Consider the following 16,986-nt stretch of genomic DNA (forward strand, 5'->3'; position numbering starts at 1 on the left):
CATGCGGATTGCAAATGAAGGTTTGATGTAGTTGAGGCAAAATAAGGACAATGTAGTAAGTTTTGAATGATACTAAATAATACTTTACATTTAAAGGAATGTTCATTAGCTGATGTTTCCACTTTTTTGGATGATTAAAATTGTCCTATAAAATATTGGTGATGACACATGGTAGGCTTCCTTAATGCTTTTACTTGACAAAATGTTACTAAAATTTTACCAGCTCATGACGTTCCAAAGCTATGAACCCCTGCTTGTCTTGGTCTGCGGCAGCCAACTGGAATGTGTGATCTTCTGTCTCCAGTGTTCTGGCAGTGGGATCACTCATTCAAGTCAGAACTTTTGACCTGGGGTGGCTGCCTCAACCACGTAGGAGCTTAAAAACCAAACATCACAAGATAGTGGATTACTTATTTGTAATTGGGACTAGTGGTAGGTCAGTTAATAGAAAAAAATAGATCGAAACTGGGATACTTAAAGTATGATACACACATAGTACAATTATTTTTTCTCAATACAAATCAATGTATCTTAATTCACCAATATTTTGATGTAGAGTCACAAAAGTATGGGCCCATCACTTGGTATATAAATTACCTTTAATTTCAAATTCTTTCAAGTGGAGCAGGAATTTAAAGGCATATGCCATCAAACTGAGTGCAGAATCACGTCTGATCCCTTCACCCAGGTTTTAATAATTGTTATTACTTACATCTATGCTAACAGGATTTTTTAGTGGCTTGCCTTTATCAATAGTTTTTAAATCATTTTTTCATAGAAATGGTTCCTTTTGTGTCTATATTTTATTAGTGCCTACAATATTTAAAATACATAATTGAAATAACAAGTACAGTTGGATTAAAGAGCTTTGGGAACCGGCCCAACTGACTCTTGATAAGCAAACAGCTCAATTGGTGTGAGTAGGTGAGGGCATTTTGAAGAGTAGAATCTTTAAGCACTAAATGTTGCAAGCATCAGTCAGCATGTTTTATAGACAGAATGGAGAGCATCATCTATTTTGGTGACCTGATTGAAGTCATTTAAAAAAAAAACAAAAAACTTCTGCGCAATATAGTTAATGTGAAAAAAGATTTAAGTACAAAATGCTATGGAAGCCTAAAGGAGGGAGCAACTATCTATCTATGATTCTAGATCTTTTCAACCTTTTTTTTTAAACTTTTTTTCAGAAATTGACCTTTTTTCTTTTAGAGATTTATTTATTTGTCAGAGAGAGAGAGCACAAATGGGCGGAGCAGAAGGCAGAGGGAGAAGCAGGCTCCCCACTGAGCAAGGAGCCCGATGTGGGACTTGATCCCAGGACCCTGGGATCATGACCTGAGCTGAAGGCAGATACTTAACTGACTGAGCCACTCAGGCTTCCCTTTTCAACCTTTTAGTAAACAACAGTGGAAACCAAAAATAACTTTTAAAAAATTTATTTCAACATCTTCACTAATTGAAATATTAATGAGTTATTCTAACACACAAAAGGTTAATCAGAGTCTGTATTTTCCCTTAAATTTGGGGGACAATACACAATGCTATATTTTCTCTTATTGTTTTGAATTCAATAAATAATATATCAATTATCATTTTTAATGATCTGACATCTTGTGTTGTGAAGAATTAGAATTCTCAGCAAAAGTATTTTATCCCTGCAGAAAGGGCAAATTCTGGGCTCCAACCACATAGGTCTCCTTGTGATTGGTTTCTCTTGCTGGAGTATCCAGCTACCGCTCTTCTTTTTACCCATCTTAGTCATTGATCAAGTCTCTTCACCTTGTTCTCCCCTTCTGGCTCCAGTCATTGCTGTTCTCGTTCCTTATCAGAACTCCTAGAACACTGTGATATTTAACGATACCCTGTCTTGGATCATTCCCTGCCCATTCCATGTGTTTGCCTTTTCTTTTTAGAGATGACTACAAGTGTCTAGGCAGAGGACCTAATCTCCCCTGTCTTTTCTCTATTCACAGCATCCTTACATCACAGGTACAAATAATTACTTGGTGAGTTAAATTGAAATAACAAACAGGCTGCCAAAAGAAGTGTAGGTATATTTAATACAGTGACTAGAATTTTCTGAGCAATTATTAAATATTTATTCTATAATAAATGCTGTGAAAGATAAGTGCAAACCTTCACCTCCTCACAACCAAATAAACCAATTCTCCATAGGACCACAGAGGAGTTGGTGAAATTCACTGTAAACTTACTGAAATAGAAAATCAGATGGTTCATTTGTCTACATACTGGGTTAAATGTCAAGAACAATTTGTACACTACTTCTGCAGAAACAAGTGTGTGGAAAGACATTGCATACTTGCTTATTTGGTTAGAATAATGCCTAGTACATTAAAAAATGTTTATTATCAGAAAAATGTTTGTTATCATTATTATCATCACCACCACAACCATAATCAGAGCATTAGAACATGAGATGATTATTTGCTTTCAATCCACAGAAAGAATACTTGAACTTGGATTTGGGATTTGCAACAACTATAACTCTAAATAAGATTTTTGCAATGAAAAATTCTCTTTACAAATTCCTTCTCCATCTGTTCCACTTGATTGCAGAAATGAAAAGGATTTTCCTCTAAAATTTTCTTTTGCTTCCTCCTCTTTCTTTCAGAAGCAATTTTCTCCTAGTGGGAACACTGTGTAATATAGCCTAACATATCTTCAATACAAACTCCAGAATTTAATTAGACTTTCTGATAGAAAAGTTCACTTCTTCCCTTCTCTCTGTCACTCTGCAAAGCCTTCCTATTTCTTAAGCCACTTCTAAGATGGCTGTCTTTTTAATATTTGAGTGTTCTAGCTCAAGGTCGCTGGGCATGCTAATACACAAGGAGGACAAACATGCATTTTTCTTTCTGTTTTCCTTGTTCCATGTAGCAGGAATCAGAAACCAGCATGAGAATTTTATTTCCTATTTCAGATCAAAGCTATGTGTTTTTCTTTTTCCTCTGGATAGGAGCATCTCTGGAGAAAACATTAGTATTAGTCTTTGGAGCAAGCGCACCATTGATTCTGTGATAGAGATGTCTTAAGGAAGAGATATGTATTAGCATCCAGGAGGTGAATTTCCTCACTGTGAGTCCCTCTCATGCCACTGCTGTTGAGAAACCTTCTCTGATGGAGAGAACTTATTGAAGATTTGGGCAATTGGAAACAGAGTACCTACAGGTGAATATACAAGATGCTCCCAGCTGCAACCAGAAATAGAGCTAACAAGACTCCTATACAGAGGAGAGAAGGGAGAATTACTTAAAGACAAAATGAGTGGTTTGCAGGGCTTGATTCTTCTTCACCTGACTTCCTGGTGCTGACCCAGAGGTGCTTGGGAATCTATGGATATTGACTTCTGAGATACTGTGATTTATAAGAAAAATATTTATTTGCTCATTCAGATAACTGTAATGTATTTCTCATATAGAGTTGATCTTTGTCTACAATTCCTGGCTCACAGCTCCTAAAACACTCAAAATTTCCTGGGATAAGAGTGATTAAAATGTCTTTTGTTATGGTAATGAGACTTTTGGAAAGCCCTTGGGTAACTTAGGGATGGGGGGGGCTGGTTGCCAGGAGAACCAACCAAGTGATTAGTCCCTCTCCCCCACTTGCAGGAGGGGAGAGGGGTTGGAGATTTAGTTTGATTGCCAATGGCCAATGATTTAGTCAAAGCCTCCATAAAATCACAGGATTTGGAGAGCTTCTGGGTTGGTAAACATGTGGAGATTTGGGGAGAGTGGCGCACCTGGAGAGGATGTGGAAGCTCCTCGCCCTTTCCCCATACCTTGCCCTTTGCATCTCTTCCTTTTTATAATATAGTATATTATATAAGTTATATAATATAAACATCCTTTTTTTTTTTTTAAAGATTTTATTTATTTATTTGACAGAGAGAGACACAGCGAGAGAGGGAACACAAGCAGGGAGAGTGGGAGAGGGAGAAGCAGGCTTCCCTCAGAGCAGGGAGCCCGATGCGGGGCTCGATCCCAGGACCCTGGGATCATGACCTGAGCCGAAGGCAGATGCTTAACGACTGAGCCACCCAGGCACCCTTAAACATCCTTTTTTAAATAAAGAAGTAATCTAGTACTGTGAGCCACTCTAGTAAATTAATGAAACCTATGGAGGGAATCTTGGGAACTTCTGACTTATAGCCAGTTGGTCAGAAGAACAGGTAACAACCCGGACTTGTGACTGGCATCTGAAGTGGGGCAGGGTGATGGGCAGTCTCATAAACCTTAACCTGTGGAATCTGATACTATCTCCAAGTAGATAGTGTCATAATTGAGTTGAATTCTTGGACATGCTGCTGGTATCCTAGAATTGCTTGGTGTTGTATGGGAAGCTCCTTCCACCCCACCTCCCCCCACACACTTACACTTACACCTGCACACACCATGCTTTCTTCTCTTTTCCTGACCTAGAAACTCTAATCAGAAAATTTCAGAGACAATATCATCCACCCTTCACTTCTATTTTCTAATGGTTCTATCATTGTTGCAAGTTGGGTACTAAACCTGAGTTAGTGTGCAGAATATTTTTACTTGGGTCCTTTTGGTATCTATACTTGTGTCACAAAGGGAAGGAGGTGGGATTTGGGCAGAAAGAGAAGCAGAGCTGTGATGCAGCTTGATAATTGTCTAGGCTGACATGTGGGTCTAAAATGGCTGGTCCTGGCGATCCTGCAATGGGACAAAAGGACCAGATCTCTATACTCCCACTTTTAGCAGCCTTTGGATGTGGACCATCTCACGAAATTTTGACCTTAGGTGAGGTAGGTCCCTGCAGCTGGGCAATTCCTAAAAGAGCTGACAGCTGAAGGCTCTCTGCTGATGGTGCTTCTAGCTGCTAGGGCAAGCCCATCCTTGGAGGGAGATCTGGGGCACATCCCATGTCCACCACAATGATTATCATTTTCATATTATGTCCTGTTTTCCTTAGGAACTTCTCCTTTGATTCTTAAAAGTCTTTTCTTTTGAAAGTTAAAGAAAGACTAAACATTAATAATTTCTTTCTCTTTACAGTCATGCCATAACAAAAATTTTTTTTCAAGGCAGTGTTAACATCTCTTAATGACCAGAAAAACAGTCTATATAGGAATGTGCTTAGCAAGACAAAACTTGACCAAAGATCAGTATTTCAAGATAGTATAAAGAAACATTCTTTTTTACAGTCAAAATGATTTGACTTAATTTGAGTCTCAAATTTTTTTATTTTGTTTACTTGCTGGTTTGCTATTCCCAAGACACCGATTTGGCTTAATTTTCATTCTAAACTATGAAAGAGTCCAGCTTTTGTGAGTTTGCTCTCACAAAATCTATGACAGAGCTGAGAGTCATGGTAAAATAATCTCCATCCCAGATAAAAATCTAATCTCCCCAAACAAGAACTTCAGATCTTTAGTTTAGAAGCGTCACCTTACCCCAATGCCAGGTCTGACCTGATTTGTGAGCAGACTCAATGTAGGTTTCAATTCCAGATGTCCTGCTTGGTAGCAAAAAGAAGAGATTAGCCAATTGAATTATATTTTAATATTTTCTATCCATATGGAATACTTTGGGTCTAATAGCAGAGCATAAATGCCCAACTCAGCTGAAATATGAGCTACCATTTGTTATTATCAATCCTGTGTGTCATCATTACCAGCCTCATATTTCAAGAGGACAGCTGGTACTTGCAAGGTCAATGACAGTTTTATATAAAAACCCCAAATGAAAGGACTATAGACATCAAAGATTTGGGACAATCATATAGAGAAAGACTGCCATATGCTAACTCATCCATTCCAAAAATTGGGTTTTTATTTTTGGTACCTATGATGAAGAGATACAAGGAAATTGAAAAGGAGGATTTAGTAAAAGCTATCAGTATGAGACTACTCTCCAACATAAGTCAAACATTCCGTAAGAGAAGTTACTAAGGAAAAATATACCCAGATGATTGTTACTACTGAATATTCACTCCCTGTTGGTGAACTCATTTTGAGAAAGCTTGATGCTAATACAGAACCATTCAATTATACAGCAGGACAATAATGATCTCACAGACTGATGAAAACAAATCAAAATCAGCTCAGTGGTACCAAGGAATAGATGTGGACATGCTGTGCTAGGCTTTCAATGACCTTGGTGTATTTACATTAATGAAAGAGGGATACCAAATTTTCAGAGCTTTTTGATTTTCAGAACTAAACAGGAATCCGAATTATGGTAGCTATGAGTGCTATGTCTCTCTTTTTCTTGCTTCAGGGGAAAAGTGGAGTTATTGTGAGAAATTATCCAAATCCAGGATATTCAGCCCAGATAATGACAGCATTACTTCAAAGATCTTGATCATGTCCATGAACGAACGGCAGTGATGCAGGCATTTGGGAGAAGTAGGAGGAGCCACAGGATGTTCCCAATTACTTCAACTTCCATGCTGCCCACCCCACATATTTGCCTTCATTTTGATATAATGAGTTAAAGTTGTTTGGAGAATATTGTGGAAGGAAAAGGGTGACTAAGCTAGGAAAATGGAGGACATTGCCAGGACCTATATTTGTACATAGAAAAAATAAGTAGTAAGCAAAATTTTATTTCAAGCCTCTCAACTTTCTCTACTGAATGTTTTCTTGCCTGGATAATATCTGGTCCCTACTTCCGGGCTTCATCAGCATTTGTGTTCATTCTTTGGACCTCCCCCTCTTCTTGTTATCGAACTATATGCTCTGATTTGGTAGGAAATTGGAAGGACACACATACACAAAAGTCTGTTTTATTGACAAAAGCAATATTTTACTCAAAACATTGAATAAATGAATTGAAAATTGAGTTATTCCCAACTCATGTCAGAGATTCAGCAGTCTGAAACTCAACTGTTCTGGCTTTGGATTATGGCTATTTTATTATTCAGATTATGATTACCTCAGTCCCAAATCATCACACCTAGGATATGTGAGCTCATGGTGGTAGATAGTTCTCCCACATGTGCACTAATGGGCAGAATGCCTCAGTTACTGCGGATAATTCCTCCCACCCCGCAATTTCTTCCCACAGACCCTTTTTACATTCTCATCTCAAATTATTTTCGAGTAAATTTGGATGCCCTGCCTCAGCTTCTAACTCAAACCCAGCCCCAGCCTGTATACCGCACATTCCCAGTAATGGGATAGACACTTACTAGCTGAGTATCTAGGAACTGGAAGATAAATTGCATGATTGTTTCTACAGCGCTCCTATTCATCCAACACCAGAAATCAGTTCTTACTTGTGTCTCCTTATAAATTCTCAGGAAAAAAAGTCTAAGATGGGTAATTTGAAATTAAATATAAATTCAATACAGTGTTACCTCTCTAAGGCATCTTTGCATTTTAAAAGTGTTGTTTCTTTTTAAGGAGTTACATATAACCACAAGCAGAGAGTGAAATATGTATGTGTGTGCACTCAGGGGAAGGTATGGATACATGCACAGGGGAGGTGGACGAGGGGAGGGGTGCAGATGCAATACCCTCCCCAAGCTTATGTAGATCTTACAGAGGGCCCAACTTGTCCCAGACTTGGAACATTCATCTATGAATGAATGACAATGTTAGTGTATGTTTACTGACAGCAAATATGATGCTCCTTTCCTGTTTTTTTTTTTCTCCTTAGGCATCGATGACTATTTAACACACTACATATATTTTATCTACTTTATTGTCTCTGTTGCTATTAGAATATATTCCCATTACCTAGACCAGTACCTGCTGTCTAGTAGATATTCAAAATCTTTAAATGAATTATTTATATGAATACTACACTCTGTCGGCTATATGTGTTGTAATTATATTTTCCTCCTGTGTGTTCATCTTTTCACTGTTTCTATAATTTTTTGGTGAATAGAAGTTCTTAATTTTAATATAGTTGCATTTAATTATTTTCCTTCATGGTTATCGTTATTTGTGTATAGTTAAACAATTCCCTACCTCTTCCAAAGCCATGAAATGAAGATATTCTCCTATGTTGCCCCTTTAAAGTGTTATTAGTTTTTTTTTTTCCCCCAGTGATAGGTCTTGGATTTTGTGTATGATGTGAAGTAGTGGTTTAATTTTCTTTTTGGCCCATATGGATAACCATTGTTTTAGCATCATTTATTGAATATTCCAAACATACCCACTGATTCACTGTGCTTCTTGCCACATATCAAGAATTCATATATATACTTGCAGGTGTTTTGGGACTCTATTTTGTTCTATGGGACAAAGTATCTTTCCCACCCTTCTATATATATTTTTAAAGATTTTATTTATTTATTTATTTATTTATTTATTTATTTATTTATTTATGAGAGAGTGCAAGCGGGGGTGGGGGAGGCACAAAGGGAAGGGCAGAGTGGAGGAGGGGGAGAGAATCCTAAGCAGACTGCGCTGAGCCTGGAGCCAACTGGGGCTCAATCCCATGACCCTGAGATCATGACACAAGCCAAAACCCAGTCTGAGACTTAACTGACTAAGCCACCCAGGCACCTGCCACACTTTTATATTAAGTATGGTTACCTGAGAGAGCTCATCCTCATCTTTCTTTTTCTTTTCTTTTTTAAAGATTTTATTCATTTATTTTAGAGAGAGAGCGTGGAGGGTAAGGGACACAAGGGGAGGGAGAGGGACAAGCAGACTCCATGCTGAACTCGGAACCCAACAGGAGAGTTCAATCTCATGATCCTGAGATCATGACCTGAGCCAAAACCAAAAGTTGGTCACTTAACCAACTTAGCCGCCCAGGCACCCCTTTATTTTCCTTTTTTGAAGAGGTCATGACAGTTTTAGCCTTTTGCATTTTTATATAAATGTAATATTAGCTAATAAATTTTCCCCTTACATGCAGACACACAAACATCTATTGGGGTTTTTATTAGAATTACATTGAATCTATAAATCACTTAAGGGAAGATTGAAATCTTAATAATATTGAGTTCTTTCAGTCTATGAACATGGCATACTTCTCATTTTATTTAGGTCTTCTATAATGTCTCTCATTCAAATTTTAGTTTTCCTTTTAGAAGCATGAACATCTTTTGGATTTACTCCTGGGTGCTTCATATTTTTGATGCTTTTGAAAATATTTTTTTGTTCTTGATATCAATCATAAGTATTGCCTATATGTGAAACTGCAATTTAGTTTTGCATGTTGTATATACAGCAAACTTGTTAAACTCTACTATTAATCCTAATAATTTATGACTAGATTCTTTGGCATTTTCTATGTATATAGTCATATCTTTGAAAATTACCATTTTGTATTTTCTTGCCTGATCTCTTCATCATTTATATAACTTCATTTTTTTAAAGATATTATTTATTTGTTTGTCAGAGCACAAGCAGGGGAAGCAACAGGCAGAGGGAGAAGCAAGGCTCCCCGCTGAGTAAGGAGCCCAATGTAGGACTTGATCCTAGGACCCTGGGATCATGACCTGAGCTGAAGGCAGACGCTTTACTAACTGAGCCATCCAGGCATCCCTATATAACTTTATTCTTTACTATGATACTGAAGACCTTCACTACAATGTGGGATAGTAGTGACAGAAAGCATCTCTGGTGACTCATTTCTACTATCAAAGCAAAACTTTTAATATGTTGCTGTTAACTATGATTTGTACAGTAGGTATTATTTTTCAAAGATTTTATTTATTTATTTGATAGAGCACAAGCAGGGGGAACTGCAGAGAGAGAGAGGGAGAAGCAGGCTCCCCACTGAGCAGGGAGCCTGATATGGGGATCGATCCCAGGACCTTGGGACCATGACCTGAGCTGAAGGCAGACGCTTAACTTACTGAGCCACCCAGGCGCCCCTAGAGTAGGTATTTTTGTAGATACTCTCAGTGGATTAACAAAGCACCCTTTTATTTATAGATTGCTAAGAATTTTTATCATGAAATGATGCTAAATTTTATTAAGTACTGTTTCTGCTTCTTGGTTTGATGGTTTATATTTTTGCATATTGCTGGATTTGGTTTGCAAATATTTTGTTTAGGAGTTTTGCTTACTTTTTCATGAGTGAAATTAGTCTATCATTTGTTTTATATTATCCTTTTAGATTCTGATGTCAAGGTTTTGCTGACATCATAAAATGAGTTAGGAAGTGTTCCCTCTATTTTAAATTTTCTCTAAGAGTTTATATAAGATTGGACTATTTCTTCTTTAAGATTTTGAGAGAACTCAACTTTGAAGCTATTTGGTCTTAACTTTTCTTGGTAGAAAATTTTGACTATACCAGTCAATTTATTTAATAGTTATAGGACTACTCAGGATTTCTGTCTTCTTCCCCCTCCCAGCTTTATTGAGATATTACTGTGTATAACATTGTGTAAGTTTATGGTATACAACATGATGATTTGATACACGTATGCTGTAAAATGATTACCGCAATAAGGGTAGTTAACACATCCATCACCTCAAATAGTTACTATTGTTTTTTGTGTGTGATGAGAACATTAAAGATCTACTCTCAGCATTTTGAAGTATATATTACAGTATTGTTAACTACATTCACCCTGCTATACATTAGATCATCAGACTTCATTCATCTTATAACTGGAAGTTTGTGCCCTTTGAGCAACATCTCCCTAATCTCCACCCCCACCCCACCCAGCCCCTGGCAACCACCATTCTACTCTCTATTTTTATGAGTTCAACTTTTTATTTTATTTTATTTTAAGATTTTATTTATTTATTTTTGAGAGAGAGAGAGAGCGCATGTGCAGGGGGGAGGGGCAGAAGGAGAAGCAGACTCTCTGCTGAGCAGGGAGCCCAATGGGAGACTTGATCCTGGAGACCCTGGGATCATGACCTGAGCCGAAGGCAGATGCTTAATTGAACCACCCTGGTGCCCTTATGAGTCCAAATTTTTAAAGCAAGATCATACAGTATTTGTCTTTCTCTATCTAACTTATTTCACTTGGCATAATACCCTCAAGGTCCCTCTATATTGTCACAAATGACAGAATTTCCTTCTTTTTATGGCTGAATACTATTCGTATGTGTGATTGTGTGTGTGTACCATATTTTCTTTTTCTATTCATCCATTAGTGGACACTTAGATTATTTCCATAAGGTGGCTATTGTGAATAGTGCTGCAATGAACATGTGGGTGTACATATTTCTTTGCTATCCTGTTTTCATTACCTTTGAATATATGCTCAGATATACCCATATCTTTGAATATATACGCTATCCTGTTTCATTATCTTTGAATCTAGGGATTGCTGGATCATGTTGTAGCTCTATTTTTAATTTTTGAAGCTCCTCCATAATGTTTCCCATAGTAGCTGTACAATATATATTCCTACCAACGGTGTCCAGGGGTTCTCTTTTCTCCATATCCTTGCTAACACTTGTTATCTCTAACCTTTTTATACTAGCCCATTCTAACAGGTATGAGGTGATACCTCATTGTGGTTTTGACTTGCATTTCCTTGATGATTAGTGATGTTGAGCACCTTTTCATGTACCTATTGGCCATCTGTATGTCTTCTTTGGAAAAATACCTATTCAGGTTCTCTGTCCTTTTAAAAATCAGATTATCTGGGACGCCTGGGTGGCTCAGATGGTTAAGCATCTGCCTTCAGCTCAGGTCATGATCCCAGGGTCCTGGGATTGAGCCCCACATCGGGCTCCCTGCTTGGCGGGGAGCCTGCCTCTCCCTCTCCCTTTACTGTTCCCCCTGCTTGTGTTCTCTTGCTCTCTCTGTCAAATAAATAAATAAAATCTTAAAAAAAAATAAAATCAGATTATTTGTTTTCTTGCTATTGAGTTGTATGGACTTCTTATACATTTTGAATGTTAACCTCTTATCAGATATAGGATTTGCAAATATTTTCTCACATTTGGTAAGTTGCCTTTTCATTTTGTTGATGGTTTCCTTTGCTTTGCAAAAACTTTTTAGTTTCATGTAGTCTCGTTTGTTTATTTTTGCTTTTGTTGCTTGTGTTTTGTTGTCATATCATAAAAAAACTTATTACCAAGACCGATGTCAAGGAAGTTTTCCTCTGGGTTTTCTTTTAGGAGTTTTACGGTTTCAGGTCTTACATTTAAGTCTTTTTTTTCCCAATATGCATCTACACTTATGTTTATCTTTTTTAAGTTTTTATTTAAATTCCAGTTAGGTAACATACAGTGTAATATTAGTTTCAGGTGTACAGTTTAGTGATTCGATACTTACATACAACACCCTGCGATCATCACGATCATCACGTCTTTACTCCATTTTGAGTTTATTATTGTGAGTGGTGTAAGATAGGAGTCCAGTTCCATTCTTCTGCATGTGACTGTCCAGTTTTCTTAATACCATTTATTGAAGACATAATTCTCTCCCCATTGAGTACTCTTGGCTTCCTTCTTTCTAATATTAGTTGACTACGTATGTATGAATTTATTTCTGGGCTTGTGATTCCGTTGCATTGGTCTGTGTGCCTGCTTTTATGCCAGGACCATACTGTTTTTATTACTATAGCCTTATAATATAGTTTGTAATTAGAAAATGTGCTATCTCCAACTTTTTTCTTCTTTTTCAGGTTGCTTTGGATATTCAGGGTGTTTTGTGGTTATACGTGAATTTTAGGATATTTTTCTATTTCTGTAAAAAAATATTGGGAATTTGATAGGGTTGTATTGAATCTATAGATGCCTTTCAGTAATATAGACATCTTAATATTAAGTCTTCCAATCCATAAACATGGGATGTCTTTCCATTTATTTGTGTTGTCTTCAATTTCTTTTATCAATGTCATAATTTTCAGTGTGCAGATCTTTCACCTGCTTGGTTAAGTTTATTCCTAAGTATTTTATTGTTTTTGATGTCATTTATAAATGGGATTATTTTCTTTATTTCCTTTACAGTTCATTGTTGATGTATAGAAACATAACTAATTATGCCTTCTTGAATGATTTCTATGATATCTATGTCTTCTTGAATCTCTTTTGATGAGTTCTAATTTTATCTGATAATTTATCCATTTTGTCATAAAGTTGTTAAATCAAATTTATTATCTTTTAAGTATCTGAGAGGCATCTGTAATTATACTCACTTTTTCACTCCTGATAATGGTTAATAACACCTTCTCTCTTAATTTCTTGATCATTTTCACCATGGTTTGTAATCTTAATAATTATTATTTTCAGAAAATCAATTTTGGCTTTGTTGATTCTCATATGTTTATTTTCAATCTCATGGATTTCTACTCACCATTCTATTCCCGCTTTCTTCTTTCTTTGGGTTTATTTTGGTCTTTTTAATTTCTATTATGTTTATTTTTAATATGTTTATTTTTAATCTCATAGATTTCTACTCGTCATTCTATTCCTGCTTTCTTCTTTCTTTGGGTTTATTTTGGTCTTTTTAATTTCTTTAGATGTATGCTTAGTTCATTATCAGCCTGTTTTCTTTTTCTTTTTTTTATTTATTTTTTAAATTATGTTCAGTTAGCCACTGCATAATACATCATTACTTTTTGATGTAGTGTTCAATGATTCATTAGTTACATATTAAGACCCAGTGCTCATCACAACACTTGCCCTCCTTAATACCCATTACCCTGTTACCCCCTCCCCCCACCCTCTTCCCCTCTGAAACCCTCAGTTTGTTTCCCGTGGTCCATAGTCCCTCATGGTTCATCTCCCTCTCTGATTTCTCCCCCTTCAGATTTCCCTCCCTTCCACTATGGTCCTCTGTGCTATTGCTTATGTTCCACATATGAGTGAAACCATATGATGATTGTCTTTCTCTGCTCGACTTACTTCACTTAGCATAATCCTCTCCAGTTCCATCTATGTCGATGCAGATGGTGGGTATTCATCCTTTCTGATGGCTGAATAATATTACATTGTCTATATGTACCTCATCTTTTTTATCCATTCATCTGTTGAAGGACATCTCAGCTCCTTCCACAGTTTGGCTATTGTGGACATTGCTGCTATGAATATTGGGGTGCATGTGCCCCTTCTTTTCACTACATCTGTGTCTTTGGGGTAAATACCTAGTAGTGCAATTGCTGGGTCATTGGGTAGCTCTATTTTTAACTTCTTGAGGAATCTTCATACTGTTTTCCAGAGTGGCTGTATTCCAGCTTGCATTCCCACCAACAGTGTAAGAGGGTTCCCCTTTCTCCATATCCTCACCAACGTTTGTTGTTTCCTGTTTTGTTAATTTTTGCCATTCTATCTGGTGTAATGTGGTATCTCATGGTGGTTTTGATTTGTATTTCCCTGATGGCTAGTGATGTTAAGCATTTTTTCATGTGTGTGTTAGCCATTTGTATGTCTTCTTTGGAGAAGTGCCTGTTCATGTCTTCTGCCCATTTTTTGACAGGGTTATTTGTTTTTTGAGTGCTGAGTTTGAGAAGTTCTTTATAGATCTTGGATATCAGCCCTTTATCTGTAATGTCATTTGCAAATATCTTCTCCCATTCCATGGGTTGCCTCTTAGTTTTGTTTTCTTAATTAATATTTGCACTTACGAGTATATATCTCTCTCCTATATTGCTTTGTCTACACCCCATATAGTATTTTTATTATCATTTAGTTCAAAATATTTTCTAATTTGTATTATGATTTCCTTTAAACTAGTGTTGCTTTAGAAACATATTTTTAAAATTTCCAAACGTAAGAGGATTTTCTAGTTCTCTCCCTCATTTTCATTTCTAGTTGAAATGCAGTGTGGTCAGATATACACTGTATGATTTCAACTCATTGAAAATTTATGGGTCAGTAATCAATTTCATAAGCTTTTCTGTGTCTTTAAAAATAATATATATTCAGCATATGTTGATTATTATGTTCTATATATGCCCATTAGGACAAGTGTGTTAATTATGTTGTTCAAATTTTCTATTTCTATGTTAAACTCTTGTCTATTTGTTGAAAAAAATAACTAAAAGAAGTGTGTTTAAAGGCTCCTATTATGATCATAAAGTTATTTTTTCTATATTAATTTTTGATTCATAAATTTTGACATGATATTAAATATTTCATAAAAATTAGAAAAAGCAATATTTCTGATATATTATTATCTTAATCTCTAGTAATTTTTTTTGTCTTGAAATATATCCTTTGTAATATTAATTTGTTATATCATCCTTTTTGGGGGGGAGGAATTGTAGTATTTATATGTATATATATTTTAATTTTTTTTACTTTTAACCTTTCTGTGTTTTTGTATTTCAGACATATCCCTAGTAAATAGCATATAATTAGAACTTTTCAAGCCATTTTTATCCTTTATTCAGAGTATTTACTGATAATTTAGCTTTTTATCTATTATTTAAAAAGAATTTATCCTGCCTATGTCTATTTTATTTTTCTCTCTGTATTGCCTCATTTGGACTTTCTTCTACAAGTTGTAATATTATTTACTTTATTTCTATTCATTTAATTGTTGTTCTAGAGTTACAACATATGCACTTTAACTTATAAATACATAAAATTTTAATAAATACCTTTACTTTTTTTTTTTTTTAAAGATTTTGTTTATTTATTTGACAGAGAGAGACACAGTGAGAGCAGGAACACAAGCAGGGGGAGTGGGAGAGGGAGAAGCAGGCTTCCCACGGAGCAGGGAGCCTGATGCGGGGCTCGATCCCAGGACCCTGGGATCATGACCTGAGCCGAAGGCAGACGTTTAACGACTGAGCCACCCAGGCGCCCCAATACCTTTACTTTTTACATTAACCTTAAAATGCTTTAACTTCACTTAGCCCCCATATGATCTTATTTTGTTTTCTTAATGTATTTTAATGCTATCATCTTATTAACCCCCAAACACATTATTGTTGTTGCTTATAACATTCAATGGTCATTTAGATTTACCCCCTATTTAACACTTTCTTTGTTCCTCATTTCTTCTTGCATCTCAGACCTTTCTCTGGGATTATTTTCTTTCTTCCTGAAGTATTCCTTGAGAATTTTCATTTGAGAGGCCTAATGGTCACAGACTCTGTCAGTTTTTCTTGAACTGAAAATATTTAAAAGATCATTTTGTGTGTGGAATCTGTTGAGTTTTTTCCCCCAAACATATTTGATACATCATTCTCCTGTCTTCTGGTTTCCAGTATTACTCTTGAGAAGTTTTTCAGTATATCTGATGCTGTTATAAAAGTAATTTTGCTTTAAAAAATTTGTCTATTTTAAGATTTATTTTGCTTGGCTTTCTTCAATTTTACTCTAGTGTGTTTAGGTGTGTATTTCTTTTTATTTATCCCACTCAGGATTCACTGGGCATTTAGAATGGCTTGATTAGTGGCTTCCATCTCTTGAAAAATTTCAGTCATAATCTATCTAAATATGCCTCTGTCTCATTCTCTCTCCTCTAGAACTCCAGTTAAATATATATTCAATTTCTCACTTTATTTCCCATGACTTATAATGTCTCTTCCACATTTTTCATCTTTTGCTGTGTTCTGCATTTTTTAAAAAAGATTTTATTTATTTATTTGTCAGAGAGAGAGAGACAGAGCACGAGCGGGGGAGAGACAGAGCATGAGCAGGAGAAGCAGGCTCTGTACTGAGCAAAGAGCCAGATGTGGGATTTGATCCAAAGAGCCAAAGGCAGACACTTAGCCGACTGAGCCACCCAGACGTCCCAATTCTGCATTTTTAATAACTTCTTTTGATTTATTTTCTAGTTCACTAATTTCTCCTCAACTGTATCTAATCTGCTATTAGGGTGCCTGGGTGGCTCAATGGGTTAAGCATTCAACTCGTGATCTTGGTTCAAGTCATGATCTCAGGGTCCTGAGCCCTGCATAAGGCTCCGCGCTCAGTGGGGAGTCTGCTTGAGATTCTCTCTCTCCCCGTCTCCCTCTGCCACTCCCCGCTGTGCTCTCTCTCTCTCTAAATAAATAATCTTTAAAAAAAAAATACACTCACTTTTTCTCAAATTTGCTAGATCACTTTTTATAATTATCTGTGTCTTACAAATATTTTCAAGTTTATTTCTTATTTCTGTAAAGGTGGTAGGCACA

This window comes from Halichoerus grypus, chromosome 6, assembly GCF_964656455.1.
Source record: "Halichoerus grypus chromosome 6, mHalGry1.hap1.1, whole genome shotgun sequence".
Lineage (NCBI taxonomy): Eukaryota > Metazoa > Chordata > Mammalia > Carnivora > Phocidae > Halichoerus > Halichoerus grypus.